The sequence below is a fragment of the Fukomys damarensis genome, unplaced genomic scaffold (assembly GCF_012274545.1).
Source record: "Fukomys damarensis isolate Sample0158 unplaced genomic scaffold, DMR_v1.0_HiC HiC_scaffold_16, whole genome shotgun sequence".
NCBI classification, from domain to species: Eukaryota; Metazoa; Chordata; class Mammalia; order Rodentia; family Bathyergidae; genus Fukomys; species Fukomys damarensis.
Window position 1 is genome coordinate 127,036,822 of NW_022900928.1, and position 15,392 is coordinate 127,052,213.

The 15,392-nt window shown below is 38.6% G+C and overlaps 1 pseudogene; it reads left to right on the plus strand.

Moving 5' to 3' along the window:
* LOC104851020 overlaps positions 1–11,074 on the plus strand; it is a 14,664-nt pseudogene extending 3,590 nt beyond the window's left edge.
* The last annotated feature ends 4,318 nt before the right edge of the window (positions 11,075–15,392 follow it).

The window sequence follows — 15,392 nt, forward strand, 5'->3', positions numbered from 1 at the left end:
GAAAAAAAAAAAAAAAAAAAAAAAAAAAAAGAAAAGCGCCAAGAAAGCATTAGTTGCTGAACAAATGAGCCAATTTATCTCATGAAGAAAAAGCAGATTGTTGTCAGAGAGGACAAATCTTTTACTGTTACAATCATGCCTAAAAGGACATTGTAATTACAGTGCAATGTTCCTCAATCAGACCATGCCATTGCTCAGGGAAGCAGGAGGTTGCTTGTGAGACTGTAAGGATTTTCTTTTTTATCAAGTGTGACTCAAGTCTTTCATCTATGTAATTAAGACCTTTGATATGCATGACAGTCTATAGAGTTGAGACAATAACAAATGAGGACAGAAAATCTGTTGTTGAAGACAGAAAAGCTACAACAAAGGTTGATCTTTTTCCTCAGCATTTTGCTATGAAAACAATGTTATCATTGAAAAAGTCAACACAGTGTCCATGATTGAAACTATTGCATATTAAATTAGTTAAAAGCAATGATTTATTCCCATATTTGAAGAGCTTTGATGACTTCAAACATGCAGGTTGAATATGGGTCCGAATATGTTCTGACTGTTTTTCTGATAAAATAATTTTATATTTGTGAAGATTTCTCTATTTAATATTTTGTGATAGATGAAAGCATGGTTAGATACTGTGCTATTTAGATATGTAATTCAGCTTCTCACACTGTGTGTGTCTCAAATCTATAATGGAAATTCTCCATGTATGGTTTCTAATCCTCAATATAAAGCTACAAAGTAAACTTTGTCCTGTCATTGTTCCTGTGAGGAAATTTAGTCTAAGAAATGACGAGTGGTTCCCCAGAGAGAAACAGCAAGGACAAGGGAGAGTTGGGCAGCAGAGGAAGTACACATTGAGAGGCGGAAGAAGGGGGACAGGCCATCACTCAGGACAAAGTTAACCTCAGTTAACCTCAGGAAAACAGTCAAAACAACAGCAGCAATAGCAAATGAGAGCTGAGCACAGTCTCATGCTGATAGTCTTTGTACCCTGGGAAGCGCAGGCAGGAGAGTCACAAGTTGGAGTCCTGTTGGGAAACTTAACAAGATCCTATCTCAAACTAAAAAATAGAAAGGGTGTCAACAGAGCTCTGTGTGAAGGCCCCAGTACCACAAGCGCGCACACACACACACACACACAAATAAGACATTACAGGAAACATCGGAAAAAGGCAAATGAAATACTGGTTGTCAGGCCAGAAATCCTCTAAATTTGTAATAAAAGAATCTTTGCAGGACCTGGTGATTCCCACAAATAAGGCCACACTCTTCTGTTCTATCTGCAGTAGAACTCACTGTTTCCATTTCAGGGCAAATATAGATTATGTCTTTCTATTATCACATAGGCCACTCTTTTTAAAAATCTCTTTAAATTACACAATCTTATTTCAATTTCACCTTTATGAATGAATATGAAAATATTCTCATTTAACATATAGTCTGTACTTACATTCACTATTTTGTCTGAAACATATTTACCAACTACAGTACCCCAAGACACACTGTGAAATTTGCATCAGATAAAAACGAATGCTTTCTGCTTTGAGAGTTTCTGGGTAAATACTCTAAGTAAAATATATGAACTGCATGCGTGGAAGTTGTGACATCAATTTTGCTTGTTCAAAGTTTTCTTTTTAATTGTTTGTTGGTGTTTCAACTGTACTTTCAATAAATGAGGTTGCAGGGAGCTGAGTTTCAGAGATGTAGCTCTGTGGAGCAGGGTAATGCTGAGAGGCTAGGATCTTGGCCTCAGTTACAACTTTTTACTCAGTTATACCTCTCACTTATGACTAAGCTTAGAGTCATAGGAACAAGTGTGCCCTAGGGCTGTTTTACTGCATGGCAAATGAGCTGGATGATTTTGCTATTGGTACAATGGTCTGTCATGAGATTTTCCATTGCTATATTACTAGTCCATCTTTTAAAATTATGTTTGAGCTTTTTGAAGCCAATGGTGATCACCCATTCCTCTCTGTATGGCCAGAAATCAGCATGAATCCTGGAACAATGAAGGAGTCAAATAAATGTTTGTTCAGTTAAACAAGGAACACGAAGTCTATAAAACATAGGATGTGGGTAGTGAGGGTAGAAATGGTGCAATGTAAACTTTGAGGAAACAATAGTATATCCTTCACATAAAACAGATTACAAACATATTCATTATACAATTTAGCAATTTCAGTTGTAGATCATTTTAACTTTCAGTCACCGTCATATTTATATTCTAACAAACTGCCACAGAAGTCATCATTATATACAGTTCTGTCCCAAGCATCTGTATATTCTCCAGAATTTGACTGATCTGCACTGGACTAAGCTGGGTCCATGCTATATGTTGGGCCATCTGAAAGCTCCACCTCTGTGATCTTTCTTATACCAGAGGTTGCACTTGGCATGTTCTTCTCCTGACAAGAGGTAAGAGTGTAAGAAAGCAAAGAACTACACAGACACATTTGAAGCCCCTGTCCATGTGACACTGACTAATAAATCGAGGCCAAAGGAATCTCAGTCACATGGCCAAGCCCAAACCCAAAGGGAGGGTGAGTTCACATTCTTTGCAGTGAAGGTATCACATTGCTATGGTGAATTATTCTGCTGTGTAGGAGTTAATAATTGGAGCCAGTAATGTCATCTGTTTCAGAAACTTCAGTGACACACAGATAGGGGTCGCCTAGTTGCATATCTTGCGGAAGTGTCCTTTCAGTTGGGGGTTGACTGTGCTTTCTTCTTCCTGATGGATGCTTTCAAGTTATGTAGTTCATAGGTATGATTGGGGCACAGGTTTTACTTTATGCTTAATTTATCCTAAATGACTGAAGAGGTACACTTGAAAAAACAGTACTTACAAAAAGCATCCAGTTAATATTTCCTTAAGAAGTGATAAATTACAAAAAATCAAATCATTGTAATTACTTTAAAAACAGAAGGGAAGCTAAGACAACTTTACAACTTTCTTAATAGAGTTCTAGCAATAAAGTAGAATTTATTTTCTCCTGAAGGCATTATTGACCGATGATAAGGATAGAATGTTTTGCACATGTAATATGTGTACATACTTATATTTATTTCTCATAATGTACATACAGTATATATATTTTTTTCTTTGATAAAGAATGGGAGGGGAGAAATGATATGGCAAAGCTGTCAAGATTTATTAATCTCAGTGGAAGTCACGGTGAGGTAAGATGTTTTGATCGGTTGTACATTGAAATATTAGGGTAACAGGGATTCATACATATTTGAGCTAAAACTGGAAGGAAGAGAGAGGGTGAGCTTTGTGGATATCTAAGGGGAGCATATCTCAAACAAAAGCAAGAAGAATTTTGGATGTTTTTCTGTGGATGGCCATGATCTAAAAACCATAAGGAGGTCAGTAGGGCTCCCTGAGGCAGAAAGAAGAAGGTAAATTAAGTAACAGGAACACAGGGGAGCCATTCAGGTAGTTTTCTGGGGATTTGCAGCCCATTTTAAGGCCGGTGACTTACTGTCCAAGACAGGGGAACCACAGGGTGTTGAGCGGAGGGAGTATGTGATAGGAGCCTGTACATGCCAAGGTCTTTCTGATTGCTGTATTGAGGAAAGATTGTAAGGCCCAGCGTGAAAGCAAGGACCCCTTTTATCACTCTCCTACACTATCCCAGGCCTGAGTTGATCATGGGGAGGTGTGTGTGTGTGTGTGTGTGTGTGTGTGTGTGTGTGTGTGTTTCTGTGCCCGCGCGCACAGGCATGTGATCAGGTAGAAGCAGAAGTAAAGTAGAAAGGATCAGGATTTGATTCTCTCTTAAAGTTGAGCTTATAGGATCTATAGAGAGATTGTGCATAGAATGTTGGAGGGAGAAATTAAGGATGATTCTGAGACAGTTGGCTAAAGAAATTAACAAGATCAGGTTCTCGTAAACGAAGTGAAGAAAACCGTAGGTGGAGTAAATTTGAACAGAGAAATCAGGAGGCTTATGCATATGTTAGAGTTAAGAAACTTTTTACATAATCTGGTTGATATATGGATTAGGACATTGAGTATGGGAACCTCCAGATCAGATGAGAGTTCTAGGGTGTGGTAACAAAGATGAGACTCACTCTATTTTATATTTGTATAATTTCCATTTTATTGGGACTGTGTAACTTACTCGGGCCCATTCATTTTCCAAAAAATTATTTTACCCATTTCGATACCTAAGAATCTTGCATTGTAACAGAAAAATAAACCTCTTGTAATTTTGTCCTATATTTTCTATCTTAATTTGAAAATGAGTTCATGTGTTCTCATTCTCCTATGATATTTTAATTACAGATTTCTAGAATAACAGTTATTTCTCCCTTCTTGATTTGCCCATTTCCTTTGTTTTCACTTCTAACAGTTGAATAGTTTGCGGCTAATCTAGTTTTTGTCCTTTGTAAGTAATAGATTTTTTAATCCGGTAGCTTTTGACATTTTCTTTTTATTTTTGGGCCTTTTTGTTGTAATATCTGCTTGGATAGGAATTCATTTTATTTATTGGAGAAGGAAATCATTTTGTACATATAAAAATGATGCCTCTCTATCTAAATTCTCTCCTGCATGACAGAAGTCAAAAAATGTCAGCAGCTTTGCCCACCCTTTTGCGTAGGATAGGAACAGAGGATCAGAAAGAATAACAACTATGTCAATCCTGGTGAGACTAAACATATTTGTGAGGTCTGAATAACCAGTATGATTATATTGTCATTTGTTTGAAGTGGTAATAAGCACAAGCTGCCCGCAATGATGCCCTGAGTGATGTAAATGATATCTTAGAGAAGTCACCCTTGTCTCTAGGCCCACAAAGCATACATAAAGATAGCATCGAAAGGAGAGAGAGCAAGATGAGTGAAACAAGTGAACATGTTGAGTAGACGTTAATGAAATGGGACTCTTTGGCTCAAAAGTGAAAAATATTGGCAAATTTATGTGGCTAAAGCAATAAAGTGGCTAAGGTAAAGTTAGTCTGTTTTTAAGTAGGTGGAAATTCTTCCTGCTCAAGAGGATTTTAAAAGTATATATATATATATATATATATAAATCATTATGAGAAGGTAGAGGGAAAACAGAAGTGGCATTTAACAAGGAAATCCATGCATCAGAAATAGGCATAAGTAATGTAGTCATAATTATAATAAGGAACACATATTTCACTTACTTTTCAGACAACAGGAGAAAGAAATATGGGCATGCCTAATGATAATGAAGACATAACTGATTTACTTATTATATATATATAAATCATTATGAGAAGGTAGAGGGAAAACAGAAGTGGCATTTAACAAGGAAATCCATGCATCAGAAATAGGCATAAGTAATGTAGTCATAATTATAATAAGGAACACATATTTCACTTACTTTTCAGACAACAGGAGAAAGAAATATGGGCATGCCTAATGATAATGAAGACATAACTGATTTACTTATTAGATGTCTCCTGCATGTCAGAAGACAAGTGGTCCAAACAGGCAAATACAAGCAAGTGGGAAAAAACTGAAGATTGCTTTGATGGTTTAGCAGGAACCACTGGTATCTAAAATATTGTAACAATCACTTGATGAAAAGGAATTGGCTGCTTGAATCTAAATCCCTACTACTTATTATAACAAATTACTGGTTATGCTATATTTACTTTGCATAGTATATTATTTTTTTTCCTCCAAATTAGAATTATGTCCCTATCCAGAGGTTAAAGATAAAAAATTGCTTACAAGTGTTGTTAATGCATCTGGTATTGGATGAACTCAACAAATGACTGATTATATTAGCATATATATAGGACTTACTTGAGTGTGGCTGTCTTTTAGTTACACATACACTTGATATAGAATTCTATCTATACAGTAAGAATATTTGACAACCATAGACAGGTAATTCAGCTTTATAAAAAGAAAAAATGTACTCTTGCTTTTGATGGAAAGCTTTTATATCTCCTATTCTCCAAATGTTCCTCAAATTTCAACTTACATGGTCTCACTTAAAAACTACACTTCAATTTGATCAATATATATATATTGCATTCCGACATTGCCAGTGTAAAATCAAATGAAGGTGAGATACAAGTGCCATCTTGCTTCTCTGCTATAAGTTCTAAAGCAAGAGGATTTCCTGAAGGGAACATGGAAGTGCACAATGTAGAAGAGGATGTTCTACTGGCCATATGCTGTGTGGGTGTGCCACTGGCAAAGTACAATGCTGGAAAAAAGCTAAACTCCAGTGTGACACACGTTTTGTTTTCCTCCTGCTAAAGAGAAATCAGTGAGCTCATATGATTAGTAAGTTACATCATAAAACATGGAATACTTGATACCAAAGGCGGGTTAGGGTTTGAGGCCAATTTTCTTTTTTGTATTTCTCCCCTTATGATTATTTGACAGTAAATTATGCACCAATCTTTGCTTTCAGGCTTATTTCCCTTCTGCCATCAACCACATATCATGAGTTCAATTGTAATAATAACTGACATTGAAAAAAGATGTGTACGAGATACTATGCTTATCTCCTTATACATATTATGCCATTTATCTTAGTTATTTTCTTGTTGCTGAGAAAAAATACCCAACACTCACAAGTTAAATGAGGGAGGGTTTATTTTTGGCTCATAGTTTGTAAAAGTTTTAGTCCATAATTGGCTGGCTCCAAGGCAGGGTGGCATGGCAGAGGGGCACCACAGAAGAGAAATAGTCCATAGTAGAGCAGGGCAGGGGCAGTGAGCAGCAAGCAGCACTCCTTCCTTTCCCTTGTATTCCATCCAGGCTACCAGCCTCTTGGGTGGTGTCACCCGTGCCCAGGTTGGGCCTTTCCATTATTCACAGCCAGAACATGTAAACCAGCCAGAGGATTAATTTAGTATCACACACCCTTAATCCATATTCACACACACTAGATCCATCCATCTCAAAAATGCTCTGCCTGTGAGCCCATGGGGCCCCTCCTGTTAGTCACTCTTCCACTCTTGCTATCCCCGGCTATTCTCTGGGTTTTTCTTCTGCTTTTTGCTCTCAGTATCTTTCCCATGATAAACTTAATATTGTGTGTGTGCATGTGTGTGTGAGTGTATGTGTGTATCACTTTTCCAGACTATCCTCTACTCTACTCTCCCAGCCTTTGGTAACCAACATTCTACTTTCAACTGCTAAGGGATTAACTTTTTATATTCCACAAGAGGAAAATCATTTGATACCTTTCTTTCTGTGTCTAGCTGATTTCTCTTAGCATAATGATCTCCCATTTCATACATGTTGTTGTAAATAACAAGATTTTCTTCATTTTTATGGATGAATATAAGTATTCCATTGGCATAAGTATGGCATTTATTGTGTCCCTTATCAGTTAATAGACACTTAGATTGTTCTCATTGCTTGGCTATTGTGAATAATGCTGCAATGACCATGGGAGTGCAAATATCTGTTCAACAAACTGAATTCATTTGTTTCCTTTGTATATATACCCAGTAGTGATGTTGCCAGATCATGTAATATGTCTATTTTTAAACTTTCTTTTGAGATTGCAATCTCATGATATTGCCTAGCATAGCCTCAAACTTGTGATCCCCTTGGTTCAGTGTCCTTAGAAGCTGAGGTTACAAGCATGTGATACTATATTGTCAGGAATTTCCATACTGTTTTCCACAGATTGTACTAATTTACATTCCTAATTTATATTCAGAACATGAGTTCTTTTTATTCGCATTCTCACCAGTACTTGTCTTTTACCTTTTTAATAATAACCATTTGTGATAGTTACACTTAATGAGCACCTTGATTGATTTGGGAGTCACCTGAGGTATTAGCAAAGCACACTTCTGGATGTATCTGGGTGAATGATGCAGGTGTGATCTGGGATACTATATATAGCTCCGACCCCTTCGTTTTTGACTCTATTTCCCTACTCTGCTTCCTGGCTCCCATTTCTTTCTGCTATGATGTTTCTCCCTTGAAGCCAGCTAACCAAGGACTGAATCTCCCAAAACTGTGAGTGAAATCAAACCTCTCCTTCTTTACGTTGTGGATGTTGGGTATTATTTCTTGGTGATCAAACAGCCAAATTACATACCTTTTTTGCTGGGATGAGGTGATTTCTCACTGTGGTTTTGATTTTGATTAGTGACACTGAGCATTTTGTCATGTACCTGTTGTCTATTTGCATGCCTTTAGAGAAATATCTATTTAAGTCTACATATTCACCATTTTTAATCATGTTAATTTTGGTTAAGTTCCTTATATAGTCTGTGCATTAGTGTCATGTCAGGTTCACAGTGTGTAAACATTCCCTCCCAGGCTATAAGTTGTCTCTTACTCTGTTGTTTCCTTTCCTATGCTCAAATTTCATTTTTATCCTATGGAATACTGGGTTGTAGGTTGAGAAGTTCTAAATAATACTAATGATCATGTGGATAATTATAATAATAATAGAAATAATTATATAGTGTGTTAAAAGCACAGGAATGTAGTGAGACTTCTTAAATTCTATTTTTATCTCCTCTGATCATATACTAACTTTCTGGAATTGTGAAAATTATTTCTCTGTATCTCAATTAAGTCACATGTAAAAAATATTCAGCTGTTATTGAGTGGGACATTAGATGAACTATATTGATATTTATCGCTCTTTTATTGATATTTCTATTTTTATTGTTGGTACAGCTTTTATCAGACACTTGATATTATATCATAGGTACCAAAATGTTTATTTTTAATCTTCATAAATTTATGCAGGAATCTTAAAAAATAAACAAGGTATCTCATTTAGCCCACTGTGATGTTAAGATTTTGCAATTTATCTAATCTTAGAATTCCCTTAAGAAAATTCAAATAAGGTGAGCCGGAGCCGTACTTTTGCATCGGTGGGCGCAGACCTCTAGGGACAGGTGTAAGGCTTCAGCCAGGTGAGCTGTGAGAAAGGGCGACAAAGGGCTCAAACCAAATGCCGGGGAGCGTTGGGGTGCTTTTGGGATGAGCCCTTTTCCTGGCAGGCATGGGAGCCAGAGGGAATTGATGATCCAGGAATCTGCGAAATTGAAGCATCCCATGGCAGAGGATCGGGTCCTGACTTCCTAACCTGCAGCCTGAAGGATCCACCCCCGTTTTATAATTGAAATGCTCGAGAGGTTTGCTTTGTGACCGATGGAATTAGAGCCCGGTCTTTAGACTCCTGACGAGGATTAAACGTTTCTTAATCTTGTCGAAGTGGGGTCTCCGTGTCCTAAGAAGCTACGTCTTGGTGAGATAAGAATGGTTCAGATTTCTTGATCCAAGCTCATCAGTGTCTGTCCCGGCATTTCGTTCACTCACCAGTTCATACATTCAGCTGTCAGACTCTCAGTTCCGTTTTAGACAATGGCAACATATCTGGAGTTCATTCAGCAGAAAGAAGAACATGATGGTGTGCTCTTCAGTTGGAATTTGTGACCAAGTCAGCCATGCCTGTGCAGCAAACAAGGCCTGCACAGCCTCAGGAGCAACCTTTTGTTTCCAGCAGGTTTCTGCAGCCCATTCACAAGATTGACATGACCCTCATAGATCTCCTTGGTGAGCTGCAGAGGGACCCGTGGCCAGTCACTCAGGGAAAGAGGCCTCTGCGGTCCACGGGGGTTGCGTTGACCATTGCTGTCGGCTTGCTGGAGGGTACTTTTCTAAACACGGGAGCCAGGATCATGCTGTTCACTGGAGGGCCCCCCACGCAGGGGCCTGGCATGGTGGTGCTAGATGAATTAAAAGTTCCCATTTGTTCCTGGCATGATATTGAGAAAGATAATACACGGTTCATGAAAAAGGCTACAAAGCACTATGAATTGCTCGCTGATCATTGATATTTATACTTGTGCCCTTGATCAAACTGGACTTTTGGAGATGAAGTGCTGTACAAATCTTACTGGAGGACACATGGTGATGGGAGATTTTTTCAACACCTCCTTCTTCAAGCAGACCTTCCAAAGAATTTTTAGTAAACATTTTAATGGAGATTTCTGAATGGCATTTGGTGCTACTTTGGAAGTGAAGACCTCTCGGGAGCTGAAGGTCTCAGGAGCCTTGGGTCCATATCTGTCTTTGAACATGAAGGGACCCTGTGTGTCAGAAAATGAGCTTGGTGTGGGAGGCACAAGTCAGTGGAAGATCTGTGGCCTGGATCCTACATCTACACTTGGCATCTACTTCAAGGTCATCAATCAGCACAATGCCCCATCACCCAAGGAAGCAGAGAAGCCATCCAGTTTGTCACACAGTATCAGCACTCCAGCACCCAGAAGCACATCCGAGTGACCACCATTGCCTGAAATTGGGCAGATGTGCAGAGCCAGCTCCAGCTCATAGAGGCTGCATTTGACCAGGAGGCTGCAGCAGTCATGATGGCATGGCTTGGAGTGTTCTGGGCAGTCAGAAGAGGGCTCCGACGTGCTCCCGTGGCTGGACCGACCGGCAGCTCATCCGACTGTGTCAGAAGTTTGAACAATATAACAAAGAAGATCCCACTTCTTTTAGGCTATCAGATGCCTATTCTCTGTATCCTCAGTTCATGTTCCACCTCAGAAGATCGCCGTTTCTCCAAGTGTTTAACAACCGTCCTGACGAGTCATCCTATTACAGACACCACTTTGCACGGCAGGACCTGACCCTGTCCCTCATCATGATCCAGCCCATCCTCTACTTCTACTCCTTCCACGGACCACCGGAGCTGGTGCTCTTGGACAGCAGCAGCATTCTAGCTGACAGAATCTTGCTGATGAACACTTTCTTCCAAATAGTCATTTATCTTGGTGAGACCATAGCTCAGTGGCAGAAGGCCAGCTACCAGGACATGCCTGAGTACGAGAACTTCAAGCACCTGCTGCAGGCTCCGCTGGAAGACACGCAAGAGATCCTGCAGGGGTGCTTCCCCATGCCACGCTATGTCCATACAGAGCATGGCGGAAGCCAGGCTCGATTCCTTTTGTCCAAAGTGAACCCCTCTCAGACACACAATAACCTGTATGCTTGGGGACAGGAAACCGGAGCGCCCATCCTCACAGACGACATCAGCCTGCAGGTGTTCATGGACCACTTGAAGAAGCTGGCTGTCTCTAATGCCAGTTAGATTGAGGGCTGCCTGGAATTAAGGAAAACCCTGTCCAGTGTGTTCACCTTTGTTTATAAAGGCTTCGTAACATTCCCTTCACTTCCCTGGCAGCTTTTAATAAGTAATCAAAGCAAGTTTTGTATGGAAATCTGTAGGTTATAATTTATTTGTCTCTCTTGTGTTTGTCCCTTTTCCATATCATAAAATTGTAAGGTCATTAAAAAAATAAAATTTAAATAAAACATGTAAATGAAGAATTTATTAAACTTGAGAATCTGTCCATTGGTTTTACAGTTTTTGATAACCCAATTTGGTGAGTTATTAGCTGTCGCACACAAAAATATAACACAAAATTAGTTTGCATTGAACAAGCACATGAAGATCATTTTAACAATGGAAGTGACAGCTGATTAATGTTTGTGAAATTTCTCTAGTTTGCCCTAGGCTGTCTGTTTTGTATTCTGCATGTTGCATTTGGTCCTATATTCCTGGTACCTGTTATGAATTTCCAGGTATACAATGGACATAGAACAGCTATGCTTTCACTTTGTTCTACTAATGATGAGAAAAATTATCATACATTGCCATCAATCCTCCTCAAAATATTCTCCCTTGCTTCAAATGTTCATACCATCATTCTTGTCACTTTCTGGAACTCTTTCATGTGTGTCTTTATGAGGTGTAATCAAAATTATTATGAATGTTGCTTTTAAGTGCCACCCAACAGAAAGGCAGGATTGTAAAAACATTACAGTGTGTTCTCATCCACCTTTTTCACTGAATCTAATAGTGTGCATGCTCTGGCTATTCCTCAAGTTTAAAATGACCATGAAAGCTAAACATTTTTAATTTCTTCAGATATGGAGGCAGCCGTGGCAGTGCGGCTAAGGGCACGGATGAGAGAAGACTGTCCAGAACTGCTTCAGAAAGTGGCAAGAACCATGAGATGGGTTCAAGCCAGTGAGAGTGATTCATGGTGACCTATCCTTTATTATAATTTTTAAAAAATTAAACATTCACTGTATTTTTGTATCACACAATGTATCAAAACAAGATGCACTTGGGATCCTGTAAGGCACATAAGTGGCCTCTCTGTGAATGAATCCTACAAAGAGGTTTGCTTGCTGGTTGTAAAACTGGGCAAGGAAGAATGGCAGATTGACTCAAATCTAGCAACCTCTCATATTATGCACACTCTAATGATGAGATTAAAATGTGGGCATGTGGCTGAACTAGTTTTTTAAAATTGAGATCGAAATTCCTCTCAATATTCCCTGCTGTTGCCTAGGGAAACTTTTTTCCCCTTCAGTACCGGGGATAGAACTCAGGTCCTTGTTCTGGAGAGGCAGGCACAGTGCCACTGAGATAAATCTCTGGTCCTAAGGAAACACTTTTTACTTAACAGGTTTCTTAGGATTGCCTGAGGTCCTTTGCTCTGTATTCATTTGATAGTTTCATTCTCAAAAATTCTAGAATGACTTCATTGAACAAGGGTTTGCAGGCATGTAATATATGATTTCTGCAACCATGCCCATATTTATTCAGTGAACACTGTGGACACCTTCTGTGCACAGGGCCCAAATTTAAATAATTTTTCAGAATGTCTCTGAGGAGTTTAGTGGTGAAGAAATGAAATGTAGGGAAATAATTACAATATAATGATGAAAATGCTATTATTTACATTGTTCAGTATAGTAAGAGAATTATAGCTAATGAAATCCATGGCTAGAGTTGAGAATGTTAATTATTTTATACAATCTGTATGATTATATTGATTTCAGTTTAGTGAATTGAAGATGCAGGTCAAAAATAAACACACAAAACTCAACAAGAGTTTTTGTTAATAAAATTTTTAGAACACAGGAAATTTAAAAGGCAAAATAAACTATCCTTTATTTTTTTAAAAAATACATTTTTCAAATGTACCTCAGACCTAATGACAAAACAGCACTGGAGGATGATTAGAGTATAGGGTTGATTCTATGGATTTTCTCTCTCTCCTTTGTCCCTTGTTCCAGGTGATGTTTTCTCTCATTTCCAACATATGATTGCATCATCCACACATAAAGAACTGAAGTTCTATCACTTAATTATGTACTACTATGCTTAAGGTCTATATACTAGACCACTACACATTATGTTTTCCTTGTATCCAAGGGAGGGTCTCTAGAGTAGAGCTGCCCAGACTTTAATGTGCAGAAAATCATAATAATATCCCCAGACCTTTTGAGTCAAATTAAATTTTAATAATATGCCAGGTAACTAACTCATATGCACAGGGTGTTTGAAAAATGCTGATTTAGAGTGACATTGCTCAGCTCTCACTGTTAAAAGGAATTATCCAGCATAAAATTGAAAAAAAGAGGCCCGGACTCCATTCACAATGACACTAAAAATATGGAGTGGGGTTGGGGAGCTCTGGACATTAGGATGCATTTTTTGGTTATACATTGAATGATATATCATTGCAATAAATGCTGAGCACCAACTGAACAAGTTTTAACTTCTAGAAAGAGGCTGGAATAAAAAGAAAATTAGTAATTTAATAAAATTGGGTATCTGGAAGCATTAGGTAATATAGCAACAACATGAGCAAATAAAAATATGAGAAGCCAATATTTGCAATTGGAAGGAAGCGTTGTATTTGAATTCAGGGTAAATAGCAAGTGTTGTGTCTAGTATAAGCATGGTCTGACTCTCAAACGATGTATTCTAAAATTCTAATTTAATTTTATGTTTTGTATTTTTATTTGTTAAATCCAAATATACTTAGTTGAGTGTTGCTTTGGTTGAAAGTAGCTTTAAAGCATTGAATATTATTTTCTGTGAACTGTTTCAATACTGCAAAGTTTCTGTCATCACATCCCACACACTATATTTGCTGTTGCAACGTGACCTGAAATTCTAGCCAATATCGATAGAAATCTAATGAGGGAGACAGAATTCTAGAAGGGCTGCTATTACTGGGAAAAGTAGCAGCAATAGGGTTTGGGGCCATTTCACACAAGTGAGGGACTCATATGTTGGCATACTTGGAAAAACACCTCACGAAAGTGTGACCCCATGAAATAAGGAACCCTAGGGGAGGAGGGATGTCCATGCTGACTCTCTAGGAGACTCCTGCATCTTATGAGGTGCCGTGTCAAACCTGTTGTTATCTTGTTAGTGAATTATAGGATTTCAACAGTTGCAGATTCATACTGGTTTTTTTTTCTTCTTTTCTTTTCTTTTTAACATTTCTTTGGGTAAAAACAAGCGTAGCCAGACTGACAAGGGAAAGCTACTTTGGAAATGAACGGAAGACCATCACATCTAGGACAGTTTAAGTGTTAACCAAATGATCTTGTGTTAGCCAGTTTTCCATCGCTGTAACAAAATACCTCACGCAAACAACTTAGAGGGGAAAAGGACTCCTAGTTGCACCACTTTAGACCATGGTCATTTGGCTCCATTGCTTTTGGTCCACGACGAGGAAGAACGTCTTGGAGGGGGTATAGGAGAGAGTATGTGCATGAGGTAGAGTGAGCGTGACAGGAAGCATGGAAAGAGTATTGCTGGAAGACGTCCTCCTTCATCTTTTATTCCTTCCAGGCTTCCAGACGACTGGAGGGTGCTGCTAACATTCAGGGTGGGTCTTTGCCTTCAGTCTTCTGTTCCATATGCCAATCATCTCTGGAGGAACCCTCAGACGTACACCAAAACTGTGCTCTACCAATTTCCTAGGCATTTTCCAACCCAGTGAAATTCACAACTGAGATTAACTATTACAGACCATCGAAAGACAGAGATGAATGAGACCTAAACTTGTTGTACTCTTAAATAATCACCACAAACCTGAAGAGCTTACATATGTACAAGTTCTGTGAGTGTACAGGTTTTGTTCTAAAGGATTCTAAGCAAGAGCTTTGATCCAACCTACATCTTGTGCCTATGCTAAATTAATCCATAAACTCCTATTAGAAATTGAATTATTAGTTAATTCAGCGTGTGGAGCTATGCAGTTTATAAGAAACTAGAGACTTTTGAGGAGAAATAAAAGTGATAGCAGATATGTCCAGCTTTCTATTTTATTTTTAACATCCAGCAGTATTAGGGGCCTTTGCTCTCTCCCAGTGTGTTTGGTCAGATATGACCTTCACCATGAGACTATTGGTTCAGGATTAGTTTTTAATTACATTTTTAATTTTGGTACACATTTAGATTTACAAAAAGGGTCACCAAAATAGTATAAAGAGTTTTGTGTAGGGCCGGGCGTGGTGGCGCATGCCTATAATCCCAGCACTAGGGAGGCTGAGGCAGGAGGATTGCTGTGAGTTCGAGACCAGCGGGCTACATA